We start from the raw sequence: 14842 nt of genomic DNA, 5'->3' as shown, positions 1-14842 counted from the left end.
GGAGGAATTTCTGATGCTACAGTAATATTCCCACAAGACAGTCAGGATATCATCATTATTTTTAATGAATATTCATATTGAACTTCCAGCTCACAAAAGATGCTATCATTATTACTTGAAAGGTGGTGGGTTTTTAAATATATTATGACACTTTTTTACTATCAAAAGATGTACCTATAAAAATATCTGCATTATTCAGTTCTGATCAGATCCATATGAATACTGTATGCATAATTCCACTCTAAAATAGAAGTTTTCCAGTAGTATAAACATATCACTCTGAAGAGTAATTAGATACAGAAAATAAAATACAATCAATGTTGAGAACTTACAGAAGTGCAGATAAACAAGTGCTCATGACATTTTTCAACAGATGGTTAGAAAAATTCAGAATATTCTTCTAGATTTTCTCTTCTGGGTTCAGAATATACAGTTACTGTTTTTGTAATTCAAACTGAGAAAAATGGAGAATCAAGAAGGCTTCAGCAGATCAACAATCATCCTTTAAAATAATTTTGTAAACACATAAAAGCATTTTATTCAAACTTAGACACAGTTCCAAAAATTCTTTTTTTTCCTCTCTGTAATCATATATACTTCTTTATTTGCTAAAAATCTAACAGTGGATTTTTTTTTTTTCCCCAGTGAATGACATAATATTATTGTTTCTTCTTTGGCTTTGAACTACTATTCAGAATTGTAGCCAGTGTCAAGAGCTCCTCTAATTTCAGGTCGGAGGTTTCTTATTCTCTGGTCATCACTCAGAGCTATAATTTGAAAATACTTCCCTGTCCTTCATTGAGTCCTTTTAAAGCACTTCAGGTAAGTGCAGCAAAGGAAGACAGAGTTAGTACAGTTCAACCACAAATAGTTTTTCATTCTCGTAATACACTTGGGATGAGAGAGCATTAGATGATAGTGACCCAAGTAGCAATCACTAACTGGCATTAATTTACAGAATTAAAAAATAAAAAAGAATAATAGCAAAAAAAGAGAGAGATCAGTACAGGAGCTTAACCACAAAGGTATCTTACCCAGACCTTGGAAGTTGGAAGTCAATAAATAACAAGAAATCCAGTAAACTTGAGAGGAGGAAGAGAGTTGCAGGGATGGTGGAGATGCAACTGGATATCTTATATTGTGATGAAGGCTGAACCTCAGGAAAATCTAAAATAATTCCTTCTTTTATCCATAGGACTTCAGGTTGATCCAGTGATATCAGAATGGATATAAAAGGCAGCAGGACTAAGATTCCATCGGGAACAATAAATCTTGTATGTACTGCTTTTCCAGTTCAACTTCAAGTATCTTCAATTAATAGAGTGTAAGGAGAGGAGAGTCAGTTAATTCATTTTTATGTCATTAAATCTATTGTCCTGAAAAACAACTGAAAATAGTGTGTCAGCAGCCTTACCTTCATTGTGTCTTCAGATTATAGAAACCAGATTAAGTAACTAAGACAAGGAACATTTATATGACCTCTAATGCTTCTGCTTAGGTCAGCGTAGGATAGATTTGTACAGGCAGGTTCTGTCCTTCCAGCTGCAATATAAAAGAGTTCATTCTTCTCTCAAACAAATTCCATTGCATGTACTTCGATGAAGCAGGTAAAATAAAATTTGTCTGTTTTTCCTTGAAACATTATTGATGAAACATTATTTTGACCTTTCTGATCAAAATAGTATTGCACTGAGTGCAGGTGTCCAGTTGTGGAAAGGCCTGCCATAATGCTGATTTGTGGTATGAAACTGGGGTGCTAGACACAACTAGTTCCTGTCCACTGTCCCACAGGACCCATTAGCCAATGAGCAGGCAGCTCAGAGGGAGTGAAGCTCAGGAGAAAGATCCCAGAAAAGAGTGGGAACACCTTGTAAGAAGGTCATGGAGAAGGTGCTACAAGCTCCCAGCAACGCTCACCCTGCAGCTCCTGAAGAGCGCATGCTGGATCAGGGAGAGGTGTGAGGAGGAAGGGAAAGCGGAGAGGAGCTACTCTTCTACAGACGAAGGAGTAAGAAATGGAGGGGTGAGGAAGACCTGACGAGCAGGGACTGGGATGAATAAATGAAATTTATTTTCCCTAAGCTAAATCCTTAAATTTTACTTCTGAGGTAATATTCCCATGGGCTTTCCCATCTCTCTCTGGCTTTCTGTGGAGCGGGAGTGAGAGAGAGGCTGAGTGAGTGTCTGGTGGCCACACACCAAATACACTGTGGCAAAAGCAATATAAAATCAATATACATTGACTAAGTTGACAAGTTACATTCTCAGCACCTCGATTACTAGGAAGTCAGGTAGATCTTGGTGCATTATACAATAGATTTTCTTCTTGATGGTGTCGATTGCCTAAGCAAATTATGCCTTTGAAGAGAAAATTGTACAGCTGATTCAATGTGTATGTATGAGGTCTGCTTCAACAGTAATGTCTCCTATTTTATTATATTCGTCCACAATATCAGAGGCTGATGCTGGTGGTGTGACAATAAAGGATGAACCTTTTCAACAGTATTCCATTACATTTTGTTGCCACCCAACAGATAACAGGAGTGAAGCCGTCTGACGAAATGGCATTTGACATGGAATTGCAGATGACACAAAGCTGAGGAATTGACTTCCTCCGTATGGAAAAAATTGCACCCGCCAACATTCACCGACACTTGCTGAATGGAGTCCAGACAACGGACAGGAGCTCAGTGAGGTGGTGGATGCTGGAGTTCAGCAGTGGTGACAGCAGCAGTAGTTTACCTCTGCTGGTGCAGACTTTTACAAATTCAACATGCAGGCTCATGTTCATTGCTAAATCACATAAAAAATGCATAGCTAGTGGTGGTGTCTATGTTAAAAAATAGTATTTTGAAGCTGAGAGTTTTCTCTATCAAGTAATGTTATCGTTGTATGGGAACTGTTGATCATAGCCTGAACCTCTGATTGACCACCTGAGGCAAGGAATGAGTCAGCCATGGGAGCACAGGTGAAAGCAATTTGCCAGTGCTACCAGGAAGGGGTGGAGCCTGGATCCCTCTCTCCTAGATCCCATTTAAGGGCTGACTACCACTGAGGAGGGATCTCTTTCTGAAAGTTGCTCCTTGTGGTGTTTACTGTGAGCCTATGAATCCGATTAGCATTTCCGTTTTTTTTTTTTTTTTTGTTAAATATCTTTCCATCATGATAATCTTATGAAGCCTTACCTTTGTGCATCTGTTGATTGTAGAAGCCCATAGCCTGCAATATTACCATGAAAGTAAGAATGTTACAGTTTTCTGAGAAAGTAATAAAAAGGAGTAAAGAAATTTCTCTTGTTTTGAGAAATATTGATTTCTCCAGCCTTTTTGAAGAAAGGTTAGACTAGAGAAGCTGCAATTATGTTGTAAAGTCATTCTTAATGCTTCTTATCTGCAACATCCTTTTTTTTTTAATTTCTTTTTATAATGAATACATGGCAGAATACCTTACCCATGAGCAGATAACACTTTTCTTAAAAGCGTAACTTTTGACACTCTTGACAGCAATACCTGAAATGCAGTTTGTGAGACTTGGAAAAGGAAGGCAGACTGAAAAAAGACACCATTTAGTCTGGGTTTGATTAACATTACTCTGTTGCTCTCAGTTTGTTACAGAACTTAACTTCTACAATGACATACAGTGCAGACCATACGAAGGCTTTGGCAGAAGTTTTTAGTTATTAAAGACTGGGATAATTTTTTTGCCTTTAAAATAATGTTCAGATCCAAGTGTATTAGAGATTTTGGCCACATGAACAGGCATGACCACTGTGGTGGAAACGCTAAGTCAGGGCTTGAAACAGTGATTGAGCACCAAGTAGTAAGGCAGGGCCAAGCCAGGGGAGCTCAAGTGCATGCAGTGCACATGAATGACCAGTATGGGTACTGACAGGATCTACCTCCTCCCAGACCTCATTGAAGTGCTGGCAGTGGAGTTGAGGGTTTCTCATCTGGAGATCCCTGCATAGCTGAGGCCTTCCAAGGATAAGTAGGTTTTTTTCCTTATTTCTGTGTCCATGACTGCTATGTTTAGCAAGTTTTCACTCACCGCAGCCTGGGATCTTGCTACTCTGCTATCACTGTCATGCTTTTCATTGTGTTACAACCACTAATTAAAGCGACTTTCTAAAACTTACAGGGCAAGGACAGTGTTTAAGTGAGCCAGGAGATATTTTGCCTTGTATTTAATCTTTTTCTTCTTACAAAGTACCCGTGTGTGAGGAAGTTTTTGTGAGGAACATTTGTTTTGTAGAAGCTGATTCAGGAGAACTCAATTTTTTACATTCCAAAGGGAAATCTCTCTGGAGTTATGACTACAAGCAGGCAAGCAAAAACTGAATATAACGTAGAAATTTAGGACCATATGAAAAGACAGCTACATTAGTGAACTGTACTGCCTGCATGAGTGTATTCACTGGGATTCAACAAAATCTCTAAATTTTCACTTTATTTCTTTGATTACCATTCACTCACTACTTCAAAATCTCAATTTTAATTCTATACAAATTTTCATTTTTCATTACATTTTTCAAAATGTTTAATACTGTATGTACTTTATATTATATATACTTATAATGGTTTAATCCCTCTGTAACAGATACGTTTTGGTTAGAATTCACAATGTTTTTTGAAGATCTATACAGGTTATTTGACAAATTCAAGGGAAACTTACAGCACTTTACTTGTTATTGGAACAGATGGATGTGTTTCGCCCACTCATCTTGTTCCATGTTCTAAATTATTAGTAAATTTATCAGACAAACAAGATGGTGAGACTAGTTTTTTATTGCATTTAAAGATTATGTTTATGCAATATAATATATTTCGCATCTATTACCTGAATGTTTGTATTTATCAGTAATATCAGTGTGGCTCATAATTTCAGGAAATTGATCAGTCTCATCCATGAAAACAATTCTGTGAAAATTCATTTATCATAAATACTACATTTCAAAACAGTGTACAAACAGTACAGTGGATATTATTTTTGTAGTGTTATAATACAGTTATGGAGTCAAAAAAGTTAGTTACAAAAAAGTAGGCAAAATATCAAGAAGGAGAATTTATATATATATATATTTCAGTGTCTGCTGAAGTGAAACAGGGAATTTCTTTCAACTTTTACTGTTTTTGGATTAAGGTTCTGCAAAAAGAAGCTCGTTAGCCAAGAAGAATGTGTGATACTGATATACTGATTCAGGTAGGTGCTATAAAACTATTACAGAATTGCTGTTAATAGAACAGAGAGAAAGTTGTGATCCTGTTTTAACTTTGGTTAAGGACATGTGTACCTTGGAATCAGCTACCTATTAGTGTCTGCAAAGATGAAAATATCTCTGCATGTTTATAAATAATATATACATTACACACTTTTTTTTTTTTTTTTTTTTTAGAGAGAGAGAAAGTGTATGGCAACTGGAGAGAGGATGATATTATCAGAAAAAAAAACACCCAAACATTGATCTCTGATTCTAAGTATAGATATAGATCCTTAAATTTATACTTAAAGAACTGTGACCAATGTTTCAAAGTGCCTAAACTCTAGAAATATTTCGGTGATCTTCGGTTAGCTCCGTGTTAACTGGTTCATACCAAAAGTAAATGCAAGAAATAAATATCTTTGCTGGGTAACTTATATTACTTGAGTTTAGTATTGTCATAAAATTACAGAATCTTCTGAGTTAGAAAGTCCTCTAATCCAACTCCCTTGAAATGAATATGAACAGGTTGCTCAGAGCCTGGGCCAGCCTGATCTTGAATGTCTCCAAGGTTAGGTGATCCATCCACCACCTCTCTGGGTGATTTCTTTCAGTGCCTCACCACCTTCATAGTAAAAAAGAACTTCTTTGTATCTAATGTGATTTTATCCTTTTATATTTTAAAACCATTTACATTTGTCATATCGCAACAGACCTTGCTGAAGAGTCTGTCCTCTTCCTCCTTTAGATACTGAAAGGCTACTATCACATCTCCCCAGAGCCTTCTCTTTTCCAGGCTGAACAGTCCCAGCTCTTTCAGCCTGTCCTCACAGGGGAGGTATTCCATTTCTGCTCATGCTCTAACAGATCCATGCCTGTCCTGTACTCGAGAACTCCACGTCAGGATGGAGTACTCCAGATGTGGTCTGACCAATGCAGAGCAGAGGGGCAGGATCATCTACCTTGACCTGCTGACCACCATTCTTTTGGTGCAGTCCAGGACTGGAGTGGCATTCTGGGCTGTGAGGGTACACACTGCTAGTTCACGTCCACTTGCTATTGACTAGTATCCCTATGCCCACTGTGGCAGGGCTGTTCTCTGTCCTTACATCCTTCAACTTGTACTGATACAAGGGGTTGGTTGCCATTACCCATGTGCAGTACCTTGCACTTGGATTTTTTGAACCTCATGAGCTTCTCCTTGTCCCACCGACAAAGGCTGTCTAAGTCTCTCTGAGTGGCATCCCATCCCTCAGTCATCTTGACCTTATCACATAGCTTGTTGTCATCCACAAACTTGATGAGAATGTACTTGATCCCACTGTCAGTGTTACTGCTGAAGATATTAAAGAGCATTGGTCCCAGTACTGACCCCTGAGAAACACCACTTGTTACTTTCTCTATCCAGACATTGAGCCAGTGACCACCACTCTCAAGGTATGACTAGACTAAACTTTCTTCATCAGTCCACCTTTCAAATCCACACATTTTGAATTTGAAAAGAAAGATATTATGGGGACTGTGTCAAAGTCTCTACTGACATTAAGATAGATGACATCAAGCATTTTCCTCATCCGCTGATGTAGTTATACCATCATGAAATCTACTAATTATCTTTTCAAAATTAGTTCTTATTTGTAACACTGAACATTATAAATTGTGTTTTCTTTACATAGCAGTATCTAATAGCTTTTACCTGAAATGAGCTTGTTTCTGAAGAAACAAAAATTGGATTCGCTATTTTTGAACATTTTATATTTTTTTCTTTGTCTTTTAAATGCATAGGTTTTCTTCGGTTTTGTTTCTTTTGTGGGGTAATTTGATAAATTAATGCATATTTTGTAAAGCAAACAAGTGTCTGGAAGTTAGTACATAGCATGATAACAGAATTGCTCTTTGATTTGCGTAGTAGTGTCTTGCCAGTCTTTGAGATTAAATTCTTTTATATAGAATGAGTGTGTTAAGTCAAATGATGTGAATCTGCCTAAACCACTTTCTTCTTGTATCAAACAGTCTCAGAATTCTATAATAATCCTTCCTTCCTAAAACTTGGGAATTGTTTTTTAGACACAGTCTTTGTTTCTGTGTTTAATTGTTACAATATCAATATGTCTTATGTACTTTGATACACTCAATAAAGTGCACTAACACAGCAAAATATCATGGCTCAGTATTAACTGATTCATAGCAAGCAAAGAAATATATTTCCAAGAATAAATAAGAATTGTAAATATTTTTTTTTTTTTTTTCATTCTAAATTGTTGATTTCTTCTTCTAAAACTCAAGATTGGAAATGTAATAGTCCATGACTTTTTTCCACGGAACAATTCTTCCAGAAACTTAGACAACAAAAGCTTATGGAGCCAAAACAATACATCTGAGATAAGGACAACAGTACTCAAAAATCTTGTTTCTGGTCAGTTCAAAAATCAGCTCAACATAATCTTTCTTGTTCTTCTTTGTATTTAAGTTCTGAAATACTTTGGCTTGTGACATGATTGTCCAGCCTCTTGGCTTGCCTGGGTCATAGATCTTCCCATGACAGTTCCTGTTTGCTCATATGAAATATATAATAGTCCTAATGCATAGAAGTAACAAAATTTATTTTTATGTGTTTTTATAAAAACATAAAGAACATGAAGCAACAAAAGCATAAAATTAGTTTTACCTTGTTTTGGTGAAACTAATGCATCAATTTGATTTGATGACAGTGGTTGCTATTCCTAGTCAGTTCTCAAGGTGCTTATCAGATTTTTGATGAAGTATGACTTTTCCTGTGTTTGACCCTTGGTAATAATTGCTCATGAATGTATGTACTGCCAAGAAGTGATGACATGAATAAGGTGTGACTCTGAAGAGACGGATATTTTTCTCTGGTAAGATAGAGCTTATGAAAGAATGGTAAAGAGACAGGACTAATTTTTTTCTGTTGAGTTGAGTGTCTGATTGCATCTCTAGTATTCCATACGAAATTTTCAAGTAAAGAATTTATGTTGATTGAAAATATATAAAATTTATAAATACATTCAAAATATATAAAATTTATAAATACATATAAAATATATAAATATATATAAAATATATAAAAATTATGATATTTTGGGGAGCATTGAAGCCTATTTTCATATTTCTTTCTCAAAATGGAAAATACAGCTGCTTATTTTTCACTGTTCACAGAACTGTGTTTAGCCACTGTATCAAAAAGCATGAAATTACTTGCTATAACTTGAGCTTGTTACTGCTTGAAATGCTACTATTGTCTGAGACATAACACAAATAAGATGATTTTTCATCTTGGTGACGCATGTCTCATTGAAATGAGTGGTCAAATCAAATGGAAATGCCAAATCTGTGAACCATTTTTAATGTTCTCATTCTGGCACAAATTTTTCTTTTGATTGTAAAAAGTATCTGATTTGACATTGTAAAATCCTTTTAGCGTTATACCCCAACTTAGCCATCTTCCTTCTTCTGAAGGAAGTATAATCAGCATCCACACTTTTAAGGAATTCCTAGAATTGGCAGTGATTCAATCCCTTGAACTTTATGAAATTCTTAACTTTGATGAAGTTTTGCATGAAATTATCAATTTTTAAAGCTTTTGCACATACATTTCTTGATGTACAATGCAGTGAAATGAGTTACCAGATGTAATTGCATCATCTTCTATTAGATATTTAGATAAGATATTGCTATTTATTAGATTTATTAGATAAGATATTATTAGATATTTATGATTATTAGATGTTATATTATATATATTATATATATTATTATTAGATATTTATATTTATTATTTTCCTTTTAGCTGTTTTAAAAGAGTTTGGCAACATTTAATGTTTTTTGGTACTAAATCCAGTTCTTTGATCTTCCTCCAACATTACCTAATTCTGTTTATAAGTTGTTGTGTTTAAGTGGAAAGAACTGACTTGTGGATAAGACAAAGCAGTACTCCCCTAGCATCTGATTCACCAACCGCTCTTGCATGCATGCAGTTTCTCCAAAGGCGATAAAGGATTACATATTTTCTATGGATATTTTCTATGAAAATTCTTTTTTTGCCTTCGAATATACAAAATCTGAACATCCATGCTGCTTGTGATTTCATGCTCCTTCTGAAAATTCTTGCTTTTTTCCAGACAAGAAAACATATATTTGTGTGATCTGTGTTCTATTATTTTTAGATAAATTGATGACCGTTAGTCTTCTGAGTAAGACTGACATTCACCACCTAATTTTTCCATAAGAGTGCAATCCTTATTCTTGAGATGTAGTTAATATAGCGAGGCTACAAATGATGGAAGCCACAGAGCTTGGTCACTACTTTAAAGGTATCATTTTAAATCATATCTCTTGAAAGTGAAAATGCCTAGTCATTTTTGTAAGCTAGTTGAACTTATTTTGATAGCATACGTTTAAAGCATTGATCTGAATGATCTTTTGTAAAATCTGGTGATATTCAGAAGGCAGACACCTTTGAAGTCTATAGAATAATATCACTTAGTTATACCAGTTATTAATCCATGTTTGCTCATGTGACTCATCCTTTTAACTGAAGGTTGGGTTTCATTATATTATTGAAGTTAAGGGAAATCAAGTAAAATTGATTTTCAAATGGATTCTAAAATTTGGTTTGTGTTTTTAGTCCCTCTTTCTAGGAAGACATCATGTCAAGTGATGCAGTTTTTTACACAGTAGGTTGAGGCCATGATCTTGGCTTTATAAACAAATACAGCAACAGTGGTAGTGAGAATCCATGATTTTATTTTATGCAGCTTGAATGGTCTTTTCTTACTTTTATTTAATTATTATTACTATTTATTTTTATCATTTTTATTTATTTATTTATTTTATTTATGCAAGTTCTGAAAATAATCAACTGGTTTTCCTTGGCCAAAACAAAACACCATGAGGTTTCCATGAGGTGGCCATGGCCTCTTAATTGTTTGTTACTTCTAGTGGCTTCTTCTCTACTAATCAGTTTGTAGATTAACTGTTGAAGAATAATGAGGTATTCTTAGTTGAGTGAAGTATCAGAATATCAGTGAAAAGGTGTCTGTAGTAAATATTTTTCATATTTGCATTAAAGATCATAATACAAACAGATTTCTGAGATGGACATATACAGAAGTCACTTGGAAGGAGACAGAAAAACAGAACAACCAAGCTAAAACAACCAACTCAGCCCTCCCAAACCCCCCCCCCCCCCCCCCCCAAAAAAAAAAACAACAAACAAACAAAAACTAAAGCAACAGCCATACAGATAGACAGACAAACAAAAAAGAAAGAAAGAAAGAAAGAAAGAAAGAAAGAAAGAAAGAAAGAAAGAAATGAAGAACAAGAAAAAAAAGACAATGGAAACTATGAAAAAGACAATGAGAGATACAGAGATGATGGGGAAGAAAACTGTCAGCAATACCTGTAGACAGTATCTTCTAGAATTAACAATGCAAAGGCAGATATACATATGCAATAATAACACCAAAAACAAGGTCACTACTGTATTGTAATTAATGTCATTCTCTTCTCTGAGGCAGTTCTCTTGTTTATTACATAATCCTAAAATGCAATGAAATAGCAAGTATCAACTAGCAACAGTGTTACACTATCTCCAGCTCTAAAATTAGACTCCTTATCTGGTTTGGACTAATGGGCTTACAGCAGGTCAGAAAAAGACTTGTGTAAATACTAAGGACAGAGAACTGTCTAAAAAGTAAGCAGCTAATCAGCAGTATTTAACCTGTAGGAAAAAAAAAATTACCGTGCTTTGACTAATTATAGAAATATTTATAAGGCCCCATCCATACAGAATTCAGAGATTTACAGTACAAGGTAGTAAGAATCCCAAATGAATTTTTGTCCTTTTCTCAGAGCTGAAGTTAGGAAAGCACTGGACTGGGCTCCCCAGGGAGGTGGTTGAGTCACCATCCCTGGATGTTTTAAAATCCGTATGGATGCGGTGCTCAGGAACATGATTTAGCAGAGGGTTGTTAGAGTAAAAGTAGTGCGGTTAGGTTATGGTTGGATTAGATGATTTTTAAGGTCTTTTCCAACCTGAGTGATTCTATGAGTGTAAGTGAGAAAACGACCTGCCAGAAATCACAAAACATACATAGAAATTGTCTGTAGCTCTGTCAAGGGTTGAAGCCTAGCAAGAAACCTTTTTTAATGTCTTTGAATTATTTCTGAAAACTTTCTGAATTCTGCCTCTCCTCCATTCTTTACATAGCTACAATGTATTAGCCAATTATAATTATCTCAAATTTCTTTTTGTACTGTTTGTAATTGCTACAGTTTTCCAGAGCACATTGTGTATAAAAATCTAACTAGATAATCCTCACTGTAAGGGGCTATGAGTCATTTGGGCCATTCTGATTGGAGAAGGTAAAGCCATGGATATATTTTATTTAATTTATGATTATCAATTTATGATCAGATATGATACAAACTATGGAACACTTACAAAGCTGTTGTATTAGGCGCTTGCGCCATCTTCGGGTTGTAACGCGTTAGGACCTCCCCTCCATATATAAGCACACGTTCGTTCCATTAAAGCGCCATTTTGCTGTTCACCATATTGGTGTCGCCTCGGTAATCGGCCAAGCTGCGGTGTCCCAGGGAAAACGAATGGGTGAAGGTTACAACACAAAGCTTTGCTTTCTGTGCTTTGATTGCTTCTGCATTTGCGAAAACTCTCTGTCCCTATTACTCTAGTTGTTCAACTGTAAAATATCAAAAGGAGATGATACTGTAGGAGTAGAAATTATCCCACAAACAAAAACAAGTGCACAAACTTTAAGTGCAATTTCTTGCTCAAACCAGAAAGGCCAATAGATTGGTAAAGAGCTTGACACTGTCAACATGTCAACACTTACAGAGAATGCAAGTAACAAAAGTTTTTATTTTGTTTTTTCGTTTCTGTTTTTAACAGGAGACCAAAAATAAAAACAAAAAGGGAAAGGTCATGCTTAACCAATCTGGTGGCTGCCTGCAATGGAGTGATGGCATTGGTGGACAAAGGGAAGGTGACTAATGTCATTTAGCTGGACTTGAGCAAGGCCTTTGACACGGTCCCCCACTGTATCCTCCAAATTGGAGGGATGTGGATTTCATGGGCAGGCCACCTGATGGATAAGGAATTGGTTGAAAGGACGCAGACAAAGGGTGGTGATTAATGGTTCTATGTCCAGGTGGAGGCTGGTAACAAGTGATGTCCGCCAGGCGCCTGTCTTGGGGCCAGTGCTCTTTAACATCTTTTTATACTGACATCAGTGAGACAATCGAGTGCACCCTCAGCAAGTTTGCTGATGACACCAAGCTGAGCGGTGTGGTTGACACGGTGCAAGGAAGGGATGCCATTCAGAGGGACCTCGACAGGCTTGAAAGGTGGGCCTGGGTGAACCTGATGAGGTTCAACACGGCAAAGTGCAGGGTTTTGCTCTTGGGCCAGAGGAATCCCAGGCATTTATACAGGCTGGAAAGAGTGATCCTTGAGAGCAGCCCTGCAGAGAAGGACCTGGGGGTCCTGATGGATGAAAAACTTAACATAAGCCAGCAGAGTGCTCTTGCAACTCAAAAAGCAAATGGTGTCCTGGGCTCCATCAGAAGAGGGGAGGCCAGCAGGGACAGAGAGGTGATTGTCCCTCTCTACTCTGTCCTCATGAGGCCCCACCTGGAGTACTGAATGCAGGTCTGGAGCCCCTAATACAAGAAAGACAGAAAGCAGTTGGAGAGGATCCAGAGGAGGGCCTCAAAGTTAGCAGAGGTCTGGAGCACCTCCCCTACAAAGACAGGCAGAACAAGCTGTGCTTGTTCAGCCTGGAGAAGAAAAGGCTGCATTACAGCCTTTCAATACCTAGAGAGAGCCTAAACAGGATGGGAGTCAACTCTTTACAAGGGTAAATAATGACAGTACAAGGGGAAATGGATTTAAGCTGAGGGAGAGAAGATTGGGGTTGAATCTTAGGGGGAAGTTCTTTACAGAGAGAGTGGTTAGGTGCTGGAACAGCTGCCCAGAGAGGCTGTGGGTGCCCTGTCCCTGGAGGTGTTCAAGGCCAGCCTGAGCAGTCTGGTCTAGAACCAGATATAGAGGTTGTCAACTCTGCCTGTGGCAGGGGGTTAGAGATTCGTGATCCTTGTGGTCCCTTCCAACCCGAGCCATTCTATGATTCTATGGTTCTGTGAAAAAGCTGGTGGATTACTCTGTATAATTATAGATGTTCATTTGACCCCGAACCAACAAGAAAGGTCAAGTGTCTTGCATAAGCAGAACTGGATGCGTTTACAGTATTGCTACCCTAATACTATGTCTTACATGCCACCTGGTGGACAATTTCTCTATTTTATTATCTTATACTACTCCTGGGAAGTAATTGAAATGATTGCTCAGACCTGGGAGAAATGTCTCTGATTTTCTTTTTTTGGACTACATACATGAGTTCGCTCTTGTTTTAATAGCCTTAGAGAAAAAAGGTGCTATAAAGGGTTGAGAACATGTCAAACATTTTGATTCATTGGTGCCACAGTATCTTTGATGTAGTGATGTATATGCCCACTTAACAAGTGCCAGTGTTTGTCCTGTCAGAACAGCTCTCATTACTACTGTGTGCAGAAATAGTGACAAAGGGAGAATTTAATTTGAAAATCTGTAGATTTCATTAGCAGCATATCTTTATTGTATTACCTTTTCAACAAAACTTCTTAATAAATAAAGATTTTGGGTTTTTTTTTCTTTTTTCTAAGAGTAAAACTAGTTGTGAGTCACATGCTATGGTTGTTGAGATCCAGTGAAAGTACTGTTATTGAAAGCCTGCCCCACATCCAAGAACTAACCAAAGTGAGCAGTGCTACTTGAAGGTGGGCACTGTGCATTACACATAGCATTTTCTCTTCAGCCCAAGACAATGACTCTTCAGCTAATGCCACCCAGGCAAGCCAGATGATTGGTGATGCTGAAAAGGCTCAGTAACATTCTTTAGGGAGTACTGTATTTGCATTCATATTTAGTTAGTAATCCAAACTTCAAAAATTATCTTTTATCCTTCTACAGTCACATATCCTCAAAGGGCACTGCTTTACCCTGCCTGGGCTAACTCTTGCTTTTAACTGAACTTCTGTTCAGAGCTGCATTATTGGGTCTGCTAGGTATCCCTGATACCCACACTCTTAAGCATATCTTATTCAAGATTTCTGAAATTTCTGGGGCTATAATCTTGTTTTTCCCTGTTTGTGTTAAAGGCAGATTTACAATTCTCGATCAGTTAATATTGTTTGATCCTTAGTTTCAGTTTCATTTAATTTCTTGCCAGAGTAACCTGGCATGTACAAGACTTTATGTATTCCTACTTGTTTCCTCAGTCTATATTCAATTAATCCCAATAAGTAAGCCTTTTATTTGTTTGTTTGTTTGTTTGTTTGTTTGTTTATTGGGCATTAGCTGCTTCTGTTGTTACAAAATCATCTACGGGCAGTAAGAGGCACCTGTATCCACAAAAGATAAGCTTCTTTATCCTGCTCCCCTAGCTGTAATTTAACCAGTGGAACTGCTAGGGTAGACTTCCCAAATTCCCATCCTTCATCTACGCAACCAGAAATTGTTCCCTCTTTCTCAGTAATTTACACATTACTTTCATTCCAATGGGGCGG

General features: G+C 37.0%; 1 long non-coding RNA gene across 2 annotated transcripts in view; it reads right to left on the bottom strand.

The window, feature by feature from the left end:
• Nucleotides 1-41: 41 nt before the first annotated feature.
• Nucleotides 42-14842, bottom strand: part of LOC122170373 — a 22113-nt gene continuing 7312 nt past the window's right edge. For both annotated transcript variants that reach the window (XR_006171751.1, XR_006171750.1), the window contains 4 exons: nucleotides 11661-11919; nucleotides 3186-3219; nucleotides 1415-1542; nucleotides 42-1308 (listed from right to left, as the gene is read on the bottom strand). This is a non-coding gene — a long non-coding RNA (uncharacterized LOC122170373). The remainder of the gene's footprint in view (nucleotides 1309-1414; nucleotides 1543-3185; nucleotides 3220-11660; nucleotides 11920-14842) is intronic.

Source organism: Centrocercus urophasianus, unplaced genomic scaffold (genome assembly GCF_019232065.1).
Source record: "Centrocercus urophasianus isolate 14NV4802_14NV808 unplaced genomic scaffold, USGS_Curo_1.0 seq_688, whole genome shotgun sequence".
Lineage (NCBI taxonomy): Eukaryota > Metazoa > Chordata > Aves > Galliformes > Phasianidae > Centrocercus > Centrocercus urophasianus.
The sequence above is the reverse complement of the archived record's forward strand: the minus strand, read 5'-3'. Positions and strand labels throughout refer to the sequence as shown.